We start from the raw sequence: 23,418 nt of genomic DNA on the forward strand, positions 1-23,418 counted from the left end.
AGAACTCCCTGACACATCATGTCTTCTTTTTGACCCTCATTTTTCTCACTCAGGGTTAGCCACACAGCTCAAGAGGTAGCTCTACCCCAAAATACAGCTCTCCCTACCTCTTCTCCTCTGCACCCTTAGCCTTTGCCACAGGCCACCCCCATGAAAAGTTTATTACCAATCACCTGATTCCTTTGGGGGAATAAATATGTACCCTGATTATACAATGCCTTTATTTTTCAGTTGATAACTGAGCTTTTCCAAGAGTTCAGTTTTACTTTAATAAGAACTTTTAAACTTTGCCAACTGAATGCCTTCTAAATATATGGAGCAATAGGACTAGAAATGGAAAAGGAAAAAAAATTAAGATAAACTACAAAGGGAAAAGAGAGAAAGCATGGAGGGAATTGTGAAAATTAGAACTTAAGCCATGTGTAAAGTTAATATTTTGGAGAAAAAGACTATAAATTGAGGTTACTTTTGTAATGGTCTCCAGTGCACAGCCCAGCTAGGCCCTTCTTCCTGCACTATTTATGCTCAGATATTGCAAGGCAACAAAACATGTTCTCTGAAGTAGAGAATGGATATTTAAAGTCTCTTTGCTATAGGTCATTTTTATCTCTCTCAAAACACCAAATTACATCTAGTCGTTAGAACCATAAACCCTTGGGTTAAATTGCTTCTTATAAACGGTTCATGATATAAGAATGTGACTTACACTAAAGCAAGAAAAGAAGAGGCAGATAATTTGAAAATCCCAAAGCTGACTTCAGGTGTGACCATGGAAAAGTCATGAAGCCTCTGGGCCCAAGTTTTTACACCATGGAATGATAACTTGGATTGTTATGAAAACCCTTTGAGCTGCTCTCAAAGCCAGCATATGACAGGGTATTTTTCCCAGCAGCCAAAACATTCTCTATAACTAATGATGGCTTGATTTTTTTCATGCACAGAAAGATAGACACAAATATTAGAGATCAGTCAATGATTAAAGTTTTCTCCTGCACAAAATAATGATGCAAGTCTCCGGGACACACAAAAACTAAGTGTAATAATTCTACTAAGGTTTAAATACTCAGAGACTACCAAGGCAAAGCAATTTGAGCAGCATCAGAAACACATACACACCGTGGGCAGCAAACAGCCGTTTTACATTTAATTAGGCAAAGAAACTCCAGCTGAATGGGTTAAAAATTGCCACTATTTCACAGTAAGTGATTTTCTTAACCCCCAAGGGTTCAAATTACTTTGGCAGGAAAAGCAATTATGCAATTAATAGGGAAAAAATCTCAAGAGCTCTGTAATTTTCAAAGAGGTAAAGGTTCTGCGCTGGCCTGCAGGGGACAGCTGAGCTCTGAAGCTTTTTTCTTTTTCTTTCTTCTTTTTTTTTTTTTCTTTTTCATTTTGACCACACCCGAAATAAAAACCAAGGATATTTTGAGGAGTAGGAAAGCACAACAGCTCAGATAATGTCCCCGCCAGTATATTCATGACAGGCTCATCAGAGTGGATGCCTGCAATCTGAAGATTAAATACCCATTTAGCAGCATCAGAGGAGAGTTTGGTTTTATAATGTATTGTCCTCTATTCCCCAGGAGGCTGCTTTGTTTGATAAAATGCTGAGTGTGGTGTAAAAATATCCCTCTCTCTGTAATTTGCACTCCTCTCCATTTAAAGCTATTCTTGCTGCAAACGAGAATTGAAAGCTGCTAAAATTAAGTGGTGTCAGTTCTCAATGACACTTTAATGATAGAGCGCTCAGCAAATGAGATGAGAATGAATTCCAGCATCTCTGCTAAAGATAGTAACCAGCCCCAAACACTATAACGTTCCAACTGGGCCACACTTCACCTGCTTCATTCATATTTAGTAGAACTGAAATAGAGAAACTATAATTTAAATGGTTATAAAAAGAAAGGTGAAAATAGCTGATGGCCATTGGTTCAAAGTAATTGAAGTTTGGGGTTGCAAGTCTTAAGATATTCTCTCTGGCTTCTTCACCAAAATATTCTCAAAGATAAAGGGCATTGCATTTCAAGAGAGTAAATATCCTGTTGACCAAAAAAGTCTTCTCTGATTACGTGACTAACAGGACATGAGGCACTGATTTATTTTATTGAATGAGTAAATACTCATTCGGATTGTTGGCTCGACATTGTATTGGTGTGCTCCGACAGACTCAAGTGTCTGAAGCGCTTTTGTACTCTCACGGTATCAGTGAGGGAGAAAGATGATTCTGTTTTTACTATGATGGAGAAAAGAAGTTCTGGAGCAATAGCAGCAGTTTTTCTGAGTCTCCTCCTGTATTAGCCAACACCACACAAGAAGTGTCCTGAATAAAATTAGAGTCTAATTGACTCACACTCCTGTTCAGGGGCCAATTCACTAACATTTTCTCTCACAGGCATACAACTCAGTTCAATGATTAATTTCAGTGTCTAAGGCTACAAAGCCCACCCTAGGAAATTAAATACATATATTAATTAATTAAAAAACTAGACAACTGTTTATTTCAAATCAATACACAAACATGTCTACACCAAAAAGGTGCAGACTAGACGGATAAATATGGGAGGAAAAGACCACTTTGTAACTGGTGAGGCCTTTGGTTGAGAATGGCTTCCTGGAGGAGGTGAACTGGGGGTGGTCCTGGAGGAAGTTAAAAACCTAAGTAGATAAAGGAGAATAAGAAAAGTGTCTGGCAAGGAAAAAAAGGTGGAGCACAGAAATGGGAGGACTACCCTAACAAATACAGCATGAGCAGGAATAATGAAGGACAGGTTGACCGTCTAAGGTGCATATTGCCTGAATCCCTGAATTTTCATCTAAGGAGCTTGAATGTGATCTGATTAGTAACAAGAAGTCACAATAGATCCCTGAGCACCTCATGAGTGCATTGTAAAAACTGAATGAGATAACATATGTGAAAGCAACCAGCGCCGTGGTGCCCAGTAGGCAATGCACAATAAATGTTAGTCTGTTGCAGTGTTATTTCTGAATAGGGCTGAGATGTAATGAACATGATGTTTCAGGAACAGTGATCTGTGCAGGATGAACCAGAGGCGGGGAGAACGGCGGCTGTTGCAGCAAGCCGGCCACGGGGTGACAAGCATGCCTCACCACTGTGCATGCAGACCATATGTCACTAGGTTTCCGAAAAGCTGCCATCTGCCAAGGTAGCAGTCTGATGGACCTCTGCCGCCTATATGATGCTAGCCAGGGACCTTTTGGACAATGTATCCTACTGTAAAACGTAGTTCACACATGTTTCTTGAAATTACAGCATGGTTATAGAAACAGGCAGATGTGGCAGACAGGAAACTGAAGAAAATAGGCCCACTGATTGCTCTTCTATGCTCGGGCTTCATTAACAATCTGGAGAACCCTGGAATTCCTTATGGCAAGGTGTGTGTTTGTAAAAAAAAATGCTTCAGTGTTTTAAATTTTTAAAATGAATGCCCACTTTGTAACTGTATTATAATGGAAAATAGCAAAACAATTTTGTTTCTACAGCTCTTGAGAGCTTCAGTGGTCTGGCAACACAGCAAGGTGAACTGAAATCATGCTAGCCTCCTCTGAGCTTTCATCATCTTGGACATCCATCTATATGAGCTTGGCAACACTCAAAGAAGGGTTACAATGCATTATGATTTTATGGTTGCTAAAGGTACTAGCAATATGCTTGGCACCTGTCTATGTGTCTATAATGTTTTACCTTAAACAATATAGGTAAACAAAGTGGTTGCAAGTTCTTTCCTTACCTTCAGGAAATGAGGGACACCCAAGTGAATTGCTTCATTTTGTTGAATTGTCTATAGTGTGGGTTTATTTTATTTTATTTGAGATGGGAGTCTCACTCTGTCGCCCAGGCTGGAGTGCAGTGGTGTGATCTCGGCTCACTGCAACCTCCGCCTACTGAGTTCCAGTGCTGCTTCTGCCTCAGCCTCCCGAGTAGCTGGGATTACAGGTATGTGCCACCATGCCTCTCTAATTTTTGTATTTTTAGTAGAGATAGGGCTTCACCATGTTGGCCAGGCTGATCTTGAACTCCTGACCTCAGGTGATCTCCCCACCTCCGCCTCCCAAAGAGCTAGGATTACAGGTGTGAACCACCACACCCGGCCTGTTTGGGTTTATTTTGAACTTATGGCAACTTTTTATCAGCTTCATGAAGGTATGATGTATGTGCTATAAACTGTATTTTAAATTTACATTAAGTGTGCAATTAAATGAGCTTTGACATTTGTATTTATCCCCAAAACCAACACCACAATCCAGGAAATGAATATTTTTTTCACCCCTAAAAGATTCCCTGTGCTTGCTCAAAGTCCATCCTTTCTTCCACAACCTCAGGCAATCACGAGTCAATTTTCTGTCACTATATATTAGTTTGCAGTTTGTAGGAATGTTATATACATGGAATCATACAGCATATACACATTTGTGTCTTGCGCCTTTCATTCAGCATAGTGACTTTGAAATTCATCCGTGGTGCTGCATGTGTCTGTGGTTCATTCCTCTCTATTGTTCGTCATATGGATCTGCCACATTTTGTCTCTCTATTCACCTTGTAGTGAATTGTCATAATTTTATGTTGCCTCAGCATCTATTTTGGATATATGTTGGACTTTCTCATACCCGAAGCAAGATTTGGTCACCCTTGACACAGTTTCCAGTTCTCCCCCATCTTCCTAATTCCTCAATGTGGTGGATCCAGATGGCTGCATTATACAGCTGCTTCCTAGTGACTACCTCCCTATGAGGCTGCTGGAGTAGTCCTACTCGATTTGCCCCACTGACTCCCACCAGCCCCATGGACTGCACCTCTCAGTCACAGCAGGATTCTGCAGAGCTCATACCTGCCTGCTGTAAACCCACCATTGAAACTCCCCGAGGGAAAGCTGCTGGGTAATGCCCTAAACCCCACAGGTGCCTCACTCTGTCTCTTGCTCCCCCTCCACTGGTTGAGCGAGAGCTCGTGTCCCAGACAGCTCCCCATTCCTCGCTGGGCCCGTGAGGCATGGTGTCCTCTCCTCTCTGGATCTGTAGGTAATAAAAACTGCTTCTGTTATTGCATGTGTTTTGTTGTGCCACCTCCTCTGTGTCTCACTCGACTGACACAGCTGAACCTAACCCTCTTCCTGGGCAGGGCTTTCCCAGAGAGTGGCTGTTCAGGTAGGAATAAGCTGGACACAGATCAGAGAGGACCCATTAAGGGCATCTTCCAGCATAAACAAGTTTCCTGTGAGAGGAGGACCCGGTTGCAGTTTGGATACTTAGGCATTAGGCCATCTACCAGGAGATAGTAGTGTCTTGGAGCTGGGCACAGTAGCTCATGACTGTAATACCAGCACTTTGGGAGGCCAAGGTGGGAGGATTGCTTGAGGCCAGGAGTTCAAGACCAGCCTGGGCAACATAGTGAGACTCCATCTCTATAATAATAATTTTATTTTTAATAAAGGAAAGCCTTGAGAGCTGTATTATAGGAAAAAATAAATGAAAAAAAAAGTGCCCTGGGAAAGGTACACTGTAAACATTCACAACCAAATTCCTGGTGCCCATCAGGGCTGGGCTTGAGTTCACAATCACTCTAAAGAGGGAGACCTCAAGACCAAATGGAGTAAATTAACAAAATACCTGTTGGCAGGTATGCCGGTTGACTAGAGTTGCCTTAATAAATTGCCATTTAGTCTGAGTGACTTTTTAAAACGAAACAGAAATTTATTCTCTCATAGTTCTAGGAGTTGGAAATGGCCACACTCCCTCTGAAAGTTCTGGGAAGAATCGTTCCATGGCTCTCTCCTGGTTGCTGGTGGTTGCTGGCAATCCTCTCCATTACAGATTCATCACTCTAGTTTCTGCCTCCATCTTCACATGGTGTTCTTCTTCCCTGTATATAACTATGTCTCTATGTCTGAAATTTCCTCTTTAAAAAAAAAATTTTTTTTTTTTTTTGAGACTTGAGTCTCGCTCTGTCGCTCAGGCTGGAGTGCAGTGGCATGATCTCAGCTCACTGCAAGCTCCGCCTCCCAGATTGACACCATTCTCCTGCCTCAGCCTCCCAAGTAGCTGGGACTACAGGCGCCCGCCACCACGCCCGGCTAATTTTTTGTATTTTTAGTAGCGACGGGGTTTCACCGTGTTAGCCAGGATGGTCTCGATCTCCTGACCTCATGATCCACTCGCCTCGGCCTCCCAAAGTGCTGGGATTCCAGGCGTGAGCCACCGCACCCGGCCAATTCCCTCTTTTTATAAGGAGACTAGTCTTTTTGGATTTAGGCCCCACTGTAATCCAGTATGGCCTCATATTAACTTGATTTCATCTGAAAAACCTTATTTCCAAAAGGGGTCACATTCACAGGCACTGGGTGGACATAAATTTGGTGGGAGTGGCAGGGGGACATTATTTAACTTAGTACAGTGGGCATTTGATGTTTGTAATTTCCGCTATTATGAATAAAGCTGATATATGCATTGGTGTATAAGTCTTTGTGTGAATGTATGCTTTCTTTTGTCTTTGGTAAATATTAGTCATGGAATGTCTGGTTTGCATGGTAGATGTGTATTTAATTCATTAAGGAACTGCCAACAGTTTGCTAAAGTAGTTGTGCCATTTTACTTTTCTAGGAGTAATGTATGAAAGTTTAGTTGTTCCACACCCTTGTCAACACTTCATATGATCAGGTTTTTTTATAGAGTTCTCTTCCAGGTTGATATAAATCCTTCATCAGACATTTGATTTGAGAATATTTTCTACTACTCTGTGGCTTGCCTTTTGTTGTCTAGATGGTGTTTTCCTAAGAGCAAAAGTTTATAATTTTGGTAAAGCCAAGTTTATCTATTTTTTATGGTTTAGCTTTTTATGGCCTAAGAACTGTGCCTACTATAAGGTTGCAAAGATTGCCTCCTTTGCTTTCTTCCAGAAGTTTTACAGATTTAACTTTGATATTTAGGCTGACATAACTTTTGAACTCCTGCCACTTTATTTTTATTTTACTTGTTTATTTATAGACAGGGTCTTATGTTGTCCAGTCTGAACTGGCTGTTCACAGGTGCAATTACAGTGCTCTATAGCCTCCAACTCCTGAGCTCAAGCAATTCTCCTGCCACAGCCTCCCACGTTGCTGGGACTACAGGTGTGCACCACCATGCCTAGTGCATTTTACTTTTTACTAAAAGTTTCATAGGTTATATTGGTCTGTTTTGTGCTGCTACAACAAAATACCTGAGACTGGGTAATTTATAACGAACAGAAATGTATTGGCTCATAATTCTGGAAACTGGGAAGTCCAATATAAGATGCTGGTGTCTGATAAGAGCCTTCTTGCTGCATCATAACATGGTAGAAGGCATCATATGTTGGAAAGGCAAAGGGAGGGCAACAGAGAAAGCCAGAGAGGGCAAACTCACTCCCTTAATAACAGACCTTCTCTTGCAACAATGCATTTTGTCCATTCATGGAGGTGGAGCCCTCACGACTTAAACACCTCTTAAAGATTCCACCTCCTAATACTGGTACAATGCCGGTTGAGTTTCAGTGTGAGTTTTGGAGGGGACAATCATTCAAACCACATTTAAAAACCTTCAATAATTTATTTTTATGTTATTGCCTTTTGGATGATAGAAACAACACATGCTTACTGTAAACCATTTTGAAACTAGCACAATATATAAGGAAAAAGAACATTAAAATACCTATAATTTCACTGTATTTCAGATGACAGTTTCAGCTGAGCCTAGGCCTTCCGGCTACCCTCACCAAGAGGTCAGATATGTGAGCAGATCATTTTGGACCTTAAAAAGCAGTCCAGTTACTCGATGAATACTATTGAATGGCATCAGTCGATGACACTTAGAGTCAAAGAATTGCCCAGCTGAACTCTGTTTAAATTTCTGACCCACAAAATAATGAGAGATAGCACAATAGGTATGTTAAGCCACTAAGGTTTGGGAGCAATTTGCTAATTATTAGCAATAGATAACTAGGACAGTATCTTTAATTAATCCACTGAGTTTAGCAAGTACATTTAATATTACTTGTAAACCTGAGTTATCGTGATTAAAACCCTAAAATACGTTTAAAAATAAAGAGCAGTTTTCTAGTTCAGCAAGCCTAATGTAAGGGAATCCATCAGGCTGGTCCAAACTTTTGCACCAGCCTGATAGATTCCCTTAAGTTAAGTTTGCTGAATGAAGATAACTTCTAGACTGAAAGAAAATATTTCTTGAACTAAGTGAAGCTTGTTAATGAATTGAGTCTAGATGAGCACGAGACTTGGAATCAAGTTTCCATCTCCAGCCTTCCCACTTGCAAGCTGTATAGCTTGAGAAATGCGTTTAACCTCGTGTTGATTCTTGCAATGTGTATGAAAACTATTACCTTTAGTTTTTTGATCTATTGACATTTCTAATTAGTTCTAATAGTTTTGCAGTTGATTCTCTTGAATTATTTTTGTGCTTACCTTCACTATAGTCACTTCAATTAATTTGTCTCTTTGCAGCCAGTGATCTCTTTAAAAAGCAAATCTGATCATACCAATCCCCTTCTTGAGCCTTTGAATAGCTTCTTACTGCCCTGGGATAAAATCTCACCCATGGCCTCAAAGGCCCTGTGTGATCTGGCCCATGCTCCTCCTACCTGTACTCCAGTCAGACTAGGCTTTTTATCAGACCGCTGTATCCCGCCTTGCTTTAGCCCACCTGGGAGCCTTTTGCATATGCTCTTTCCTCCATCTGGAATTCTCCTTCCTCCACTCTTGACTCAGTTAATTGATACTCATCCTTAAGTTCTCAAACTTCACATTATTTCCCTAGAGGGGGCCTTTCCCAATCCTCCAACCCAAGGGTTCAGGTAACCTGAAATTTTTCTTTCAGGAACCTGTCTAACATCCCTCCCCACAGTCCACCACCAACCCAAGGTTAGCTGCAGAGAGCAGGTACTGTGTCCAGCCTAAGAGAGGGCCTAGGGTGCTGCAGCACTCTTTTAATACTCAAGGACAGAATTAGATGAATGCATGGAAGACAGAAAAAGCATTTTGTGGACTATAAAATGCTAAATGTATTTCAAAAACCATAGTGCCACAAATAATAGTGTTCTGCTGCATGCATCAGTTTATTTCTTAAAGAAAGACCTTATATAACACAACTGTCTAATCTATTTTCTCCAGCACCAATAAAATGTGAAAGTTGGTAATTAATTTTTCTAATATCCCAACTTACAGGGAAATCTGTTATTATTAATTCTGCACTATTGATTTGACCCTTAATCAAATACTGTCTTTACACGGCTTCAATATTACTACCCTATTGCGTTATTAAAGTTTTGTTACATAAGTTTCATACAGGCCTCCTAAATGTGAGCATGTAAATGGAATTTATATTCTCCAGGTGAGGAGAGACTTGTTTTTTATTCCCTATAATACTGGCCCCAATACTCCAGCCAGGGCAATGGCATCTGTTGTCAAGTGTTTCATTACTCAACCATCAAATAAGAAAAAGATAAATTTATTCAATTTTTCTGAGATTGTGCTCTCTTAAATTAACTCAGTTAAACTCTTTCTTTTTGAAATGAATTTTCCATAGATGGGAAGGGAAAGCTATGCCCTTAACCAGGAAAAACAAAAATAGACAAATCTATGTCAGTTCCATTTTAAATTTTATTTCATACATTTTCATGAAATCACAAAACCTAGGAACTGCTGCCTTACACACACACACACAGCATTCAAAAATATTTCTTAATTGACGAATAACTGAGGGAATTATGCCTTTCCACTTTCTTAATCCACAAATTACTTCCTGTGGGAACTGAAGCAGTTACATTCTTCCAACAGGCATCAGGTGGTTGCTTTGTGCATTTGATGATCCTGTATGGGCATATGTGGGTCAGTTACTACAAGGCAAGTTTGGGACTGCCTGTGAATTACTAAATTGTGACTTTTTGAGATCAAAAGTACAGTAGAGATTATCTGTACCAACCACTCTTCCACTTGCCAGTTTTGAAGAAGAGGAGACTGGAACTTGGAGACATAATAGGGGCTACAGAAAGCAGAGACAGGTTAGAAACCAGGAATCCTCCTGCCCCTGGTAAGTTCTAACTTGTTTAATCAAAAGGACAGCTGGGGCTTAGCACAGTGGCTCATGCCTGTAATCTCAACACTTTCGGAGACCAAGGCAGAAGGATCGCTTCAGCCAAGGAGTTCGAAACCAGCCTGGGTAACATAGCAAGACCTTGTCTTTCCACACACACACACAGATTAGCCTGGGAGGTCAAGGCTACAGTGAGTTGTGTGAGCTGTGATCATGCCACTGCACTCCAGCCTGGGTGACAAAGTGAGATACAATTTCCAGAAAAAAAAAATCATCTGGACTCGTGTGCCTGTGCAGGTGTATTGTATGAATTTCACAGGACAGACAGAGAATAGACCTGCTAAGAGAGACTGCAAGGAAATGACCCCTGATATTTTCTAAAGCTGAGAAGTAAGTGCTGAAGGCAAGCCTGAACACCTGCTATAGCATCATCAGTATTGATGACAATAGAGTCCTGGGAAAAACATTAAACCAAGGGAATTTGGCTTTTTTACCTCCAATCTCCATTAATTTTTTTTTTTTTTTTTTTTTGCCTTTCTTCTATTTCATGACTCCTGACATTTCCTCCTAGCTGGATGATGACCTTTTCTCAAGAATGTTCACCAGGCAGCCCTTTAGAGAGTACACCATTCTCCAATACTTTCTCCCCAAATCTGAACCAGAAATGGGCTATTTTAGCATGCTTTAAGAAAAAATAAACATGGTTAAAGAAACTCATATATAATGGGAATGAAGTGAAAATCTCACCCTAAGGATATCTGCTTTTTAAAAAAAGAAACTTGGCCAGGTGCCGTAGCTCATGCCAGTAATCTCAGGACTTTGGGGGACAAAGGCAGGAGGATCGCTTGAGCCCAGGAGTTCAAGACCAGGTGTAGGCAACATAGGGAGACCCCCTTCTCTACAAAACAGGACGAATTATAAAATGAATTAGCTAGGCATGGTGATGCATGCCTGTGGTCTCAGCTCCTCAGGAGGCTGAAGTGGGAAGATCTCTTGATCCTGGGAAGTTGAGGCTGCAGTGAGCTGCAATTGCACCACTGCACTCCAGCCTGGGTGACAGAGCAAGACCCTGTCTCAAATAACAACAACAACAAAAATAACCCATTGGGAACCAAAGGCGATGCCTTATACGTTGTTGGTGGGATTGTAAATTAGTTCAGCCCCTGTGAAAAGCAGCTTGGAGACTTCTCAAAGAATTAAACATAGAATTACCATTTGACTCAGCAATCCCGTTACTGGGTATATATCCAAAGGAAGATACATTGTTCTACCAAAGACACCTGCACTCCTATGTTTGTCACAGCACTATTCACAATAGCAGAGACATGTAATCAACCTAGGTGCCCATCAACTGAGGATTGGATGAAGGAAATGTGAAAGAAAACTTAAACATCATGGAATACTACACAGTCATAAAAAAGAATGAAATCACGTCATTCGCAGCAACATGGATGCAGCTGGAGGTCATTTATCCTAACTGAATTAATACAGAAACAGAAAACCAAATACTACATGTTCTCACTTATAAGAGAGCTAAACATTGAGCATAAATGGACATAAAACAAGGGAACAATAGATAATGGGGAATACTAGAGAAGGGAGGGAGTAGGCAAGGGTTGAAAAACTACTTATTGTGTTCTATGCTTACTCTCTGGGTGATGGATTCAGTTGAAGCCCAAACCTCAGCATTATGCAATATGCCTATGTAACAAACCTGCACATGTACCCCTGACTCTAAAATTTAAATGTTTAAAGAAACTTATTAACTTATGTTACTCTTTAAATGGGTTTTAGGAGAAAGAAGTTTCCCTCCTTATTCCCTCCTCTCTCCACTCCACCATGTCTTCAAGTCAGATGCAGACCAGAAACATAGAAGTAAGCCAACATACAATTTCTGAACATTTTTATTTATATTTAGTTTTGTTTTTGTTTGTTGGTGCCAAATGGAAAGAGAACATATAATCACTGGAGCCAACATAAAAGTTGTGATGTACTGACACACAATGATTTTTTTGATAACAAAACTTGGCAATTCATAAATAAGCAGAATTGGAATTATTTACACCAGTTTATGTGCAGTTTAATAGATAAGGAACAAATTATTTAATGCACTTTTACCCCTAGGAATTGTATAAATTACTCCAAGCATGATGTTAACCAAACAGACAGGATCCCAACTTTTCAATTTACTATATGTTGGACTAAGGGAACATCACTTGAATTCATGATGCACCAGGCTCCTCCTCATACCTTCAACAATAAATGTATTGATTTCCACCAATTTTCTGGGCACTCTTTTAGGCCCTTGGATATATCAGTAAATGAAACCAAGGTCCCTGTCCTTGTGGAGCTTACATTCTCATGGGGGGAGACAATAAGCAATAAATGCAATGGATTTGCAACTTTATAGGATATTAGAGAGTGGAAAGAAACAGGTCTCATTGAGAATAGGGAATTTGAGAAAATACGTGAAGGACTTGGGGGATTTGGCCATGCAGATATCTGGGAGATGGGTAGGTCAGGAAGAGGAAGTAGTCAGCACAAATGTCCCGAGGTGAGAGCATACTGGAGTGGAGAAGGAGATGTAGTCAGAGAAGAGAAAGGGCTGGATCAAGCAGGACCTTGTAAACCATTCTATGGACTGTAGCTTTTACTCTGAGTTGAAAAAAGGAACTGTAGAAGGGTTTTGAGCACAAGTGTCACATCATCTGATGTACATTTTTAACAGAACCATTCTAGTTTTTTTTTGAGAATCCACTGAAGGAGGTCAAAGGTAAAGGAGGCAAGGAGATCAGCTATGAAACACTGCAGGCATCCTGGCAGGAAACAATGGTGGTTCAGACAATGGTGGTACGATGGAAGTGGCAATAAGGGGTGAGATTCTTTACATATTTAGAAGCCAAGCCAAGGAATTTCATAGTGAAAAAAACACATTTATATATATGTGTGAGAAATAGTGAAGCCAAGTGTGACTACAGGATATCTGACCTGAGAAACTAGAAGGATGGAATAGTTAACAACAGAGATGGCATAATTACAGGTAGTGCAGGATACATCAGATGGCCTATGTTGGATATGTTGAGTTGAGGCTATCAGTTAGATATCCACTTGGAAATATCAAGTAACTAGTTATGTTTAGGGGTTGGGAGAAAGCTGTGGCTGGAGACATATATTTGGGAGTTGTTGGTATAAAAATGAATTTAAAGTTATGAGACTAGATGAGATCAATGAGGATATTAGTATAGATTAAGAAGAAAATACGCCGGGCTCGGTGTCTCACACCTGTAATCCCAGCATTTGGGAGGCTGAGGAGGGCAGATCATGAGGTCAGGGGATCGAGACCATCCTGGCTAACTCAGTGAAACCCCATCTCTACTAAAAATATAAAAAATTAGCTGAGCATGGTGGCACGCGCCTGTAGTCCCAGCTACTCAGGAGGCTGAGGCAAGAGAATCGTTTGAACTCGGGAGGCGGAGCTTGCAGAGAGCCAAGATTGCTCCACTGCACTCCTCCAGCCTGGGTGACAGAGTGAGACCTCGTCTCAAATGAAGAGGAAGCAGCAGCAGCAGCAGCAGCAGCAGCAGCAGCAGAAGAAGAAGAAGAAGAAGAAGAAGAAGAGGAAGAAGAAGAAGAAGAAGAAGAAGAAGAAGAAGAAGAAGAAGAAGAAGAAGAAGAAGAAGAAGAAGAAGAAGAAGAAGAAGAAGAGGAGGAAGAGGAAGAGGAAGAGGAAGAGGAAGAGGAAGCAGAAGCAGCAGCAGCAGCAGAAGCAGGAGGGGGAAGAGGAGGAAGAGGAGGAGGGTGAGGAGGAGGAGGGGGAGGAGGAGGAGGATGAAAAGGAGAAGAAGAAGAAAATAAGCCCAGGGACTGAGCCGGGACCACTTTAACAATAAAGGAACTGGGAGAAGAGAAGAAACTAGCAAGGAAGAATGAGAAGGGGTTACCAATGAGGCAGGAGAAAAGCTGGAAGAGTGTGGTGTCCTGAAAGTTAAGTCAAGAAAATTTGTCAAAGAGGAAATGATCAATTGTCAAATGCTGATAGGCCAAATAAAATGAAGACACAACATCAACCACAAGCTTTCTAATGGAGTTTATTAGTGACCAAGACATAAGCACTTTAGACACAGGAAAAGAAGTGGATTAAAGTAGGTGTAATAAAGAATGGAGGACATTAATTGGAGACAGCAAATATACACAATTTATTTCAAGAGTTTTGCTGCAAAGTAATAGTTCAGTAGCTGGTGGAGAAAATGAAATGGAGAGATTTATAAATGCAAGTTACCTTGAAAAACTCTTTTAGTAGTTGTACACATTGATCAAAATGAATGTACATTAGATCTAAGTTGTGCAGATTACAGTACTTACTATACAGACAGAGAATTAAATACTTTTGACTGGTTGGGAGTAAATATGGCTGGCTGGAGGTCACATTGGTTAGGACTGCTTTGATTGCAAATAACAGAACCTTTCTGAAACCACCTTAAGCAAAAATGGAATTGATTATAAGAATATGAGTGTTTTCCAGAATCTGAGGGCACAGATGTAGCTGGCCTTTGGAACAGGTGGGACCTAGGTACTGGATACCTTTAGTACTCATTCTTCATCTGTATCACTTCTCATCTCTGTGAATCTGCTTTATCTATTTTATTTTGTTTCACAGGCCAGTTTCCTCTACATCTCCTGGTGAAGTCCTGAAGCACATCTCCCTCAGAAACCTCCCCAGTTTACCTGTCCTTTGCCTACTCCCAAAACCAGTTTTCCTCATTGACCAAACCTATGTCAAGTGACCGTCTCTGACCCAAGCAATTGAAGTAATGGGGGTTGTCTTACATTGTAAAACCATGGCTGAAAGAAACAACTCCTGTGGGAAGAATGAGCAAATTCCAGACTATGTGGGAGCTAAGCCAGGGGTAGACAACATAAACTGTAAACACTACACAGGTGAGAAATCTGAATACAATGAAAGTGGGGGGAACAATGATGAATATCAGCCAAAACAAATAATTTATACATGTATACATAATTAACAAAATATGCACGTATATATGTGCATATGTATACACATGTACATAAACATGCATATATATTTGGCTTGAGATTGTATTATATAACTTTACTGGAATATTTATCGTCTTAATTGTGATTTACTAGGATTATAATAAAATATCTTTATATTCAATTAACAGTGAGTTTAGACAAGATAGAAATGGATGGATAAAGGAAGTCCCCAGTAGTTACCTACACATGCATCCAATCGCATTTTCCTGATGAAGGTATTGAGCTACCAATGATAGTGACAGGAGACAGACAAGTTCCTAGGCAGACAAGGATGAGTTCCCAGTGAAACTCGACCTTCAGGTCAAGGACGGTCGGAAGCCTGAAAACTGAGCGGCCAGTTCTGGATAGAGTCCAAGACCGGAGTGAGAAGTTCCATCCCTGTCTTACCCACTGTCTTTCAACTCGTTCCTTCTGAATGATCTCTTTTAACCAATCGAATGGCGCCTTTTCCAAGAGCATCCATGAGCCAATCAGCACACATTTCCCCCATTCTAAGCTCATCAAAACCCTAGATTCAACCTCACAGATGGAAACCCGCTTTCGGGTCCCCTCTCACTGCTGAAAGCTTTCCTTCTGTGGCTCAATAAAATTCTATTCTGCCTTACTCACTCTACGATTTCCACGTATCTTATTCCTCTTGATTGTAGGACAAGAACAAGGAACTTGTCAATCTGCAGGAGTGAAAGAGCTACAATGCTGCCATTCGCCAAGCTGCGGGAGGCGGAAGGGAGGAAGCTGCTGGGCGCCACTTCCTTCCATTCACTGAACTGTGGGAGACAAAAAGCTGTAACACTGAGAACTAAAGTGACATGCTTAAGACCTTTCAGCTGGCTCACAGAAAACCAGAACTTTTTTCACCTACTTTAATCCTACCAATTGGGTAAATACTGCCTGAATCTAAACTTTGAGAGTAAACACGTAATATTACACAGGTAACTAAGGTATGTTTATAAGAAACTATCTTCATTTTTCAAGATGAACTGATAAAGATCATAATTGTTGTGAAGATTGAAGTTAAAAGTATATATGTATAATTTATATGAATATATATATGCACCTTATATATATGCACAGACCCATATGTATATATGCACCTTACAGTTTACTATGCTTAGAAAACAACTGTCTGCCTGATTTGTAGCTGTAGCAGCATTTTATAAATGTGAGAAAACCAACCTTGAATTAAATGCATATTATAAGAGGGGACAGCTGGGACTGCCCCTGAGGCAGCCTGGAGCCCTCTGGGAGCTGGGAGATGGCCAGTCCACAAGAGCAGAGGAGGCAGCACATCACTTGCACCAAGTTCCCTTCAGCTCCAGCATGTCCTCCAAGTGGCAGCTGACCCCTTCAGACACTGTTAAGAGAAAGAGCGAGAATGTCCTCTTGTTGAGCCTGTCACAGAAAACATCTTACCAGCTTAGTTAGCAGAGTCATCTTTTCCTAGATCTTGTGTCACATCTTATTAGATTTAGGATACTATTATCCTACTTAGGAAATTTGAAGTGTCCTTTTGATGGCTAATGCCATAGGTAAAATGTTAAACTATAGACATGTTAGAATAAAGAATCAGACTTGTCTCCCTAAAATTATACTGGAAAGCTCTCAGGGTTTCTTTCAAGTTTGTCCTGGGTTCCAAGTTGGTCTTATCAGCTCTTCATAATTGACACAATACTTACTCTTTCTGAACCTCTCTTCAAAACAAAGAAGATAACAATAGCTACTTGATCGAGTTGACTTCAAAATTAAGTTAGGTAATTTATCTAATGTGCCTAGCTTCTAACTTCTGCTAAAACAGAACACAACAACAAAAATACTTTTTCCCTTGTTTCCACACTGCTATGGTCTGAAAGTTTGTTTTCCTCCAAAACTCATATGTAGAAACCTAATCACCAATGTGATGGTATTAGAAGGAGTGGCCTTTGGGAAGTGATTTGGTCATAAGGGTTGAGCCTTCATGAATGGATCAGTGGGCTTATAAAAGAGACCCTAGAGAGCTGCCTTGCCCCTTCTACCTTGTGAGGACACAGCAAGAAGTTGGCATCAATGAACCAGAAAACTGCTCCTCACCAGATATGGAATCTGCTGGCACCTTGATCTTGTTCTTTCCAAGCTTCAGAATTGTTTATAAGCCACTCAGTCTATGGTATGTTGTTACAGCAGCAATAATGGACAAAGATACCACCCTTCATCCTTACCATATCATTTCCGCCCCTACTCCTGCCCCAATCTCTTCTAGTTTATGGTAGAAAGAGTGAGCATTACACAAGTTTCTCAGAATCTCACTTACACCTAAATATGTTATTTAATGCACAAATCCTGTCACATTTTAATTCTTATTTAACAGAGAACTTTCATTACAAATGTATGATTCTAAAAAAAGGTAAAGAATCTATATTAAATTAGCCCAATGATGACCAATTTAGTCATTGCTTTTTTGACTATCAAAAACCAGTCATTTGTCTTTTAAGTCGTTCAGCTAAGAAGAAATTTGAATGGGACCGTAATACTGTGAAATACATACTTGGTCTTTGTCCCTGTTTCCCTGATGAATAACTCCTACAATCCTTGGAATCTCCAGAGTGATAAATGTCTTTTGTATGCTAATGAGATTATTAGTGTCTGGGAACCCCTAAATAGCTTCAGGATGGGGTCTGGTTGCCAAGGGAACCAACCAAGTGATTTAGTCCCGCCCACCAACCTCTGAGGAAGGAAGAGAGACTGAAGGTTGGGCTGACAAACCAATGGCCAATGACTTAATCAATCATGCCCAGGTGATGAAGTTTCCCTAAAAACCCAAAAGGATCGAGTTCTGGGGTCTTCCAGATAGCTGGGTCCAGAGAAGTTCCTGGAGGGTGGAGTACCTGGGACAGGACTCCACCTCCATGCCTCTTCCCATACCTGGCTCTCTGCATGTCTCATCTAGTTGTTCATCTGTAACCTTTGTCATATCCTTTCTAATAAATGAGTAACTCAGTGTTACCCTGAGTTCTGTAAGCTACTTTGGCAAATTAATCGAAACCAAAGAGGGGGTCGTGGGAACGATTTACAGGCAGTGAGTCAGAAGCATGGGCCACACCCTGAAATTTACAACCGGTATCTGAAGTGAAGAACGGTATCTGTGGGTTTGAGCCTTCTACCTGTGAGGTCTAGTGCTATTTCCGGGTAGACAGCATCAGCACTGAACTAAATTAGAGGACACTTAGCTGGTGTCTACTGAAAAATCATCTGCAGAATTGCTTGGTGTGTGGAGGGAAAAAAACCCCACACATCTGAGTCAAAGAAGTGTTCTGTGTTGTGAGAGTTCAATAGGAAAAACTGACTTTGTTTATTCTTATATCCTTACGGGGGCAATCATATCAAAAACCACAGCAGAGGTCCTCACATAACTGCCAATCTTATTTTAGTTATAAGAGAGTCTTGGTTGCTTTATGGGCAGTTCACACTTAAAATATTGAGTCTGTGCTTTTCCTCAACATTCAATCAGCAAATTTTACTTGATACTCTACTACATGCTCATCCTAGTTAATAAGGGATACATCACACATACACACATGCATGTAAGTATATACATATGCGTATACTTATGTATGTGAATATATGCATAAAGTTTTGTTTTTATTCAAGTGACTTACAATCTAGCTAGGATATTCTTTATTTTTTAATCTAAAAACCTAAGATTCTCCATAGCTGGGATATTCCAACAGTAAAGACTAATAGGCAAGTCTTGTGATATAAATTATACTACAATTATAATATTAGTAACAAATTTTTATGCTATGGTTTAAAATTTTTAGCAATATTTGAAGCAAAATAAAGGTAAGAATCGGAAGAAGATGATCTGCATGGTCTCATGAAGCGTATACTTTCTTGTAATGCAATATAATTTGTAATACAATGTCAATGTGGTAAATATGGTATTTTAGTCAGTTTCATATATATGTATATATATGAGTATATAAGTATATATATATGAATACATATATATACATATATATGTATATATGAAGAGAGGGAGAGGCAGAGTCTCACTCTGTTGCTCAGGCTGGAGTGCAGTGGCATGATCATAGCTCACTATGGCCTCATACTCCTGGTCTCAAGCAATCCTCCCGCCACAGCCTCCTGAGCAGTTAGAACTACAAGAACATGCCACCACTTCTTAAAAATGTTTTTATATGAAATCTAGTTTAAATTCTTATAGGATACTAAATAACGGCTGCTTATTTATACCAAGAAAATAAAATGTATGTGTTGCAACTAGGCCAGATGTATTCTTCAGGAGTTGGAGCCTTTGAAAATGGGCCATTCCTATTTTTTGAGGAAAGCATAAAAATATTTCATCAAATAAAAGTATTCCAATGAGCTTTGGCTGTTTTGATTTCTGGATTCAGAAATTATATTGCATATTTTCTGACTTAAATCCATAGATATTCAGGGAATGAAAAATAAAACAGGATACCATGTGGCTGTTTCCAATATATAAATAGTTAATTGATGTTTTGTATTTTCATTGTATAGTGTAACTACATAGACATAGCCAAGGAGTTTTATCATCACACATAAGCTGTTTATGTAGCGTTTACTAAATTCTCTCAATTGAATCCAATTTTTGTTTGTTTTATCCTTATAGTGCAGAAATTATATTAATTACATGTAAATATCTTTCCAAAGAATCCAGGGACCCATTGCAGAAATTCTTTCATTCAGCAAGTATTTATTCTGTGCTTGCATTCACCAAGCACTGGGATATAATAGTGAGCAATAACAAGTAAGATCCCTTCCCTAATAGAGCTTACATCCTAGTGGTTAAGAGAGCCATCACTCAAATAATTATAGAAATCCATGTAAAATTGCAGCAATAAGTACTATGAAAGTTTGTGGTGCTACAGAAGTTTATTTTAGTAAAATCTGATTTTGTCAAGGACATCAGGGAAGAGTTTTCTAGAAAGTGATCCTTGAATTAAGCTCTGAAGGCATCCATTAAGAAAATAAAGTTCCAAGGAGAAGCACTAGAATGTGCAAAACCCCTGGATATACAAATCTGATAAGGCTGGGGCAGAAAGAGATCAATGGTGATCTTTGTTTAAGAGCACGCAGAAGAGGTGCATTCAAACACGACCATGCAGATCATTTGATAAATTTTACTTTTAGCCTAAAAGAACTGTGAAGCATCTAAGAGTTTTAAGCAATGGGGTGGCATAATCAGACTCATATATGATAAATAACCCTCTGACTTCTGCTTAGAATGAGAGATATAGTGTATAGGAAACAGAGTAAATACTGGTAGACCAATTACTAGGATATACAATCAAAATGAAAAATAATGGCAGCTTGGAGATACAGGAAAGCGGTTATATTTTAAAAAAATAGTTAAGAGATTCTATTTTCGGCCATGGTAGTATAACTGTTATCAGACTTGTCTTTCTGCAGTAGGTAACTATAAAACTGGGCAAAATGTTCAATGCATTGTTTGCAGGTATTAAATAACAGAGAGAACTTGAGAGAAGAAAAACTCATGAAGTGAGCTTCATAAATGACAGTCCTCTGAATGGGGGCACTTTCTCTACTGCTAGCACAGGAGGAAGAGCTCAAACTACAGCATGCACACTGAGCTGAAGGAGAGAGATGCATATTAAGGCAGCTGAAGTGGCTGGGATTTGCAGGACAAGGTACATGAGAAAAGGGAGTTGTGCAAGGGTTGGGGGAAGTTCACCATGAGTCTTCATTAGTAGTTCACCATGAGCCCTTACTTCAAGGTTAAGCTGTACATGAACAGGGAAAACTATGCAAGACCTAGCAGAGAGTGACAGCTATGGGATGGAATGTCAAATGATGGTATCGAGTCATACAGTATTGGGAGACATTTGAGTCCCAGCTCAGCCAGAGAAGAAAGAATTCAAAAGCCCTTTGTGCATTTAGCTGAAACTCCCCAAAAGACACAATTTTGGAGTAAGGATAATGCCACACTCAATTACTAAAGTAAAAATTCAAAGAGATTCACCCTCATAAAAAATACAACCATGCTTGACATGTTCAAAAGAAACTGCCAGAAATTTAATTGTCTTCCAGAACAAAACTAATTAACCAATTAACAGACGCTAACATAACCCAGTTAACAGATGCTAACATAACCCAGAACCTCTACAACATACCACCCCAAATGTTTAACATAGAATTTTGACAAATCGAGACTTGTAGGAAAATATGATCCACAATCAAGAATAAAAGCAATCAACAGAAACAGAACAGGAAATGTTTCAGGTCTTGGAAATGGCAGAGAAAGACTTTAAAGGAGTTATTGTAAATACGTTTCAAAGCTTAAAAGAAAAGATGGCTGAAGTGAGTGAAGAGATAGAGTTTCTCAATACAAACATGAAAATGATAAGAGAATCATTTGAAAAATCTTGATCTGAAAGTATAACATCTGAAATTTAAAATCAAAACAAAACATCAAAAGGGCCCAATGGTAATATGAACACGACAAAAGATCCAGTGTATATGAGAAGAGATCAGTAGATAGTATTAGATCTAAAGGGAAGAAAGAAGACTAAAACAATCCTCAACAAAACAAAGCACAGAAAAACAAAGCCTCAGTTACATGTGGGATAATATGTTGACGTCAAATGTTCATGCATGGAAATGTTCCAGAGGGAGAAGGGAGATGAAACCAAAAAAAAAAAAAAAAAAAAGCCTAAATAAAAATAACCAAAAATTTTCAAATTTTGTAGAATTATAGTACAAAAAGAACCAGTTAGGTACATCATACTCCAATTGCTGAAAACCACAGATACAAAGAAAATTGTATAAGCTTACACCTCAAGAAGCTAAAAAAAAGAAGAGTAGTGAACTCAAAGTATATAGACACAAAAAATAAAGATAATAGCAGATGTCAATGAAATCAGAAAAAAAGAGAAAATTAACCAAGAAGTTGATTGTTTATAAAGTGTAATAAATTGGCAAGTATTAATATTACCAATATCAGGAATGAAGAATATATACACTGAAGACATTTGAAAACTAAAAACAAAGAAACAAACAAAAACTGTGAATAACCAATAATTAACAAAAGTAGACATCGTGGACAAATTGTCTAAGGAACACAATTAACTGAAATTGACACAGGAAGAAACAGAAAACTTAAATTACCCTATATCTGTTAAAGCATTGAATTCATCCTCTAAACTTTCCCACCAAAACACCCTCAAAATCCAGATGGCTTTGTTAGTAAATTCCATCCAATATTTTAGAAGAAACTAATGCCAATTCTACAGAAATTATTTTTTAAGATAAAAAAAAGAGTGAATTCATTGTATGAGGCCAGCCTAATCCTAATAACAAAAGCTTTACAGTAAAGACGTTACAATAAAGTAAAATTACAGACCAATATCCCTCATGAACATAAATGTAAAAAAGAATAAAAGAAGAATAAATTGCTGACATTAAAAACCATGAGGCTCAAAAACATGTTGAATGAAACAGGCCAGATCAAAAAATATATATTTTATAATTCCTTTTGAAAAATGTTTAAGAAAAGGAAAACAAAATCTGAAGTCAGAAAAAAGAGATGTGTACTTTCTTGAGGTATGGGAAAGAGGTGGAAATTGGTCAGCAGGGAACATGAAAGAACAATCTGGGACACTGGGTGTGTTCTATATCTTGATTGAGGTGATGATTAAACAGCTATATAGGTATAGATATAGATGGACATGAGATAGCTAGCTAGATGTTAATAAATAGAATAAAAACTCATCAAATAATATACTTAAGATCTGTGCATGCCCCTTTACATATATTTGACTTCAATTTTTAAAAAAGATGACTAGAAGGCAAAATAATTGTAATTTGGTGGCCAATTACAAATAGTGTGTGTAGAGAGAAATGCAGTTATCGAGTAGAGATACTCAGGAAGCAAAGTGAAGTTTGAGAAAACGTTTTTCCTGCCTTAAAACTACTGAAATTTCTCTACCTGGTGTGTACAGACGATGATGGATGCAGAACCAAATAAGAAATACCTTAAAGGAGTTCAAAACCAGCAAAGGAATGAGAAACATATGTAGTTCTGATGTAGTCAACTGTAACTCATTCATTCTATAATTGAAATATAACAACATCCAACAGGAAATGGAATAGGTTGTTGATAGTCTGTGTAGCCAAGAAGTTTGCTGAAGTTCATCTACAAAAGATTTTCCTGGTTTTTAAACTGCAAATCCTAGACGTTGGTTTTTTTTTTTTTTTTTTTTTTTTTTTTTTTTTTTTTTTTTTTGGCAAATAGAATGTGCTGCACACAGA

At 39.1% G+C, this 23,418-nt stretch overlaps 1 long non-coding RNA gene across 1 annotated transcript in view; it reads right to left on the reverse strand.

Annotated features, from left to right (window-relative positions):
- Positions 1-14,209: 14,209 nt before the first annotated feature.
- LOC105493510 (uncharacterized) overlaps positions 14,210-23,418 on the reverse strand; it is a 45,604-nt gene continuing 36,395 nt past the window's right edge. The window contains exons 3-4 of the long non-coding RNA XR_011614274.1: positions 16,309-16,486; positions 14,210-15,899 (exon numbers count right to left, since the gene is read on the reverse strand). This is a non-coding gene — a long non-coding RNA (uncharacterized lncRNA). The remainder of the gene's footprint in view (positions 15,900-16,308; positions 16,487-23,418) is intronic.

This window comes from Macaca nemestrina, chromosome 1, assembly GCF_043159975.1.
Source record: "Macaca nemestrina isolate mMacNem1 chromosome 1, mMacNem.hap1, whole genome shotgun sequence".
Lineage (NCBI taxonomy): Eukaryota > Metazoa > Chordata > Mammalia > Primates > Cercopithecidae > Macaca > Macaca nemestrina.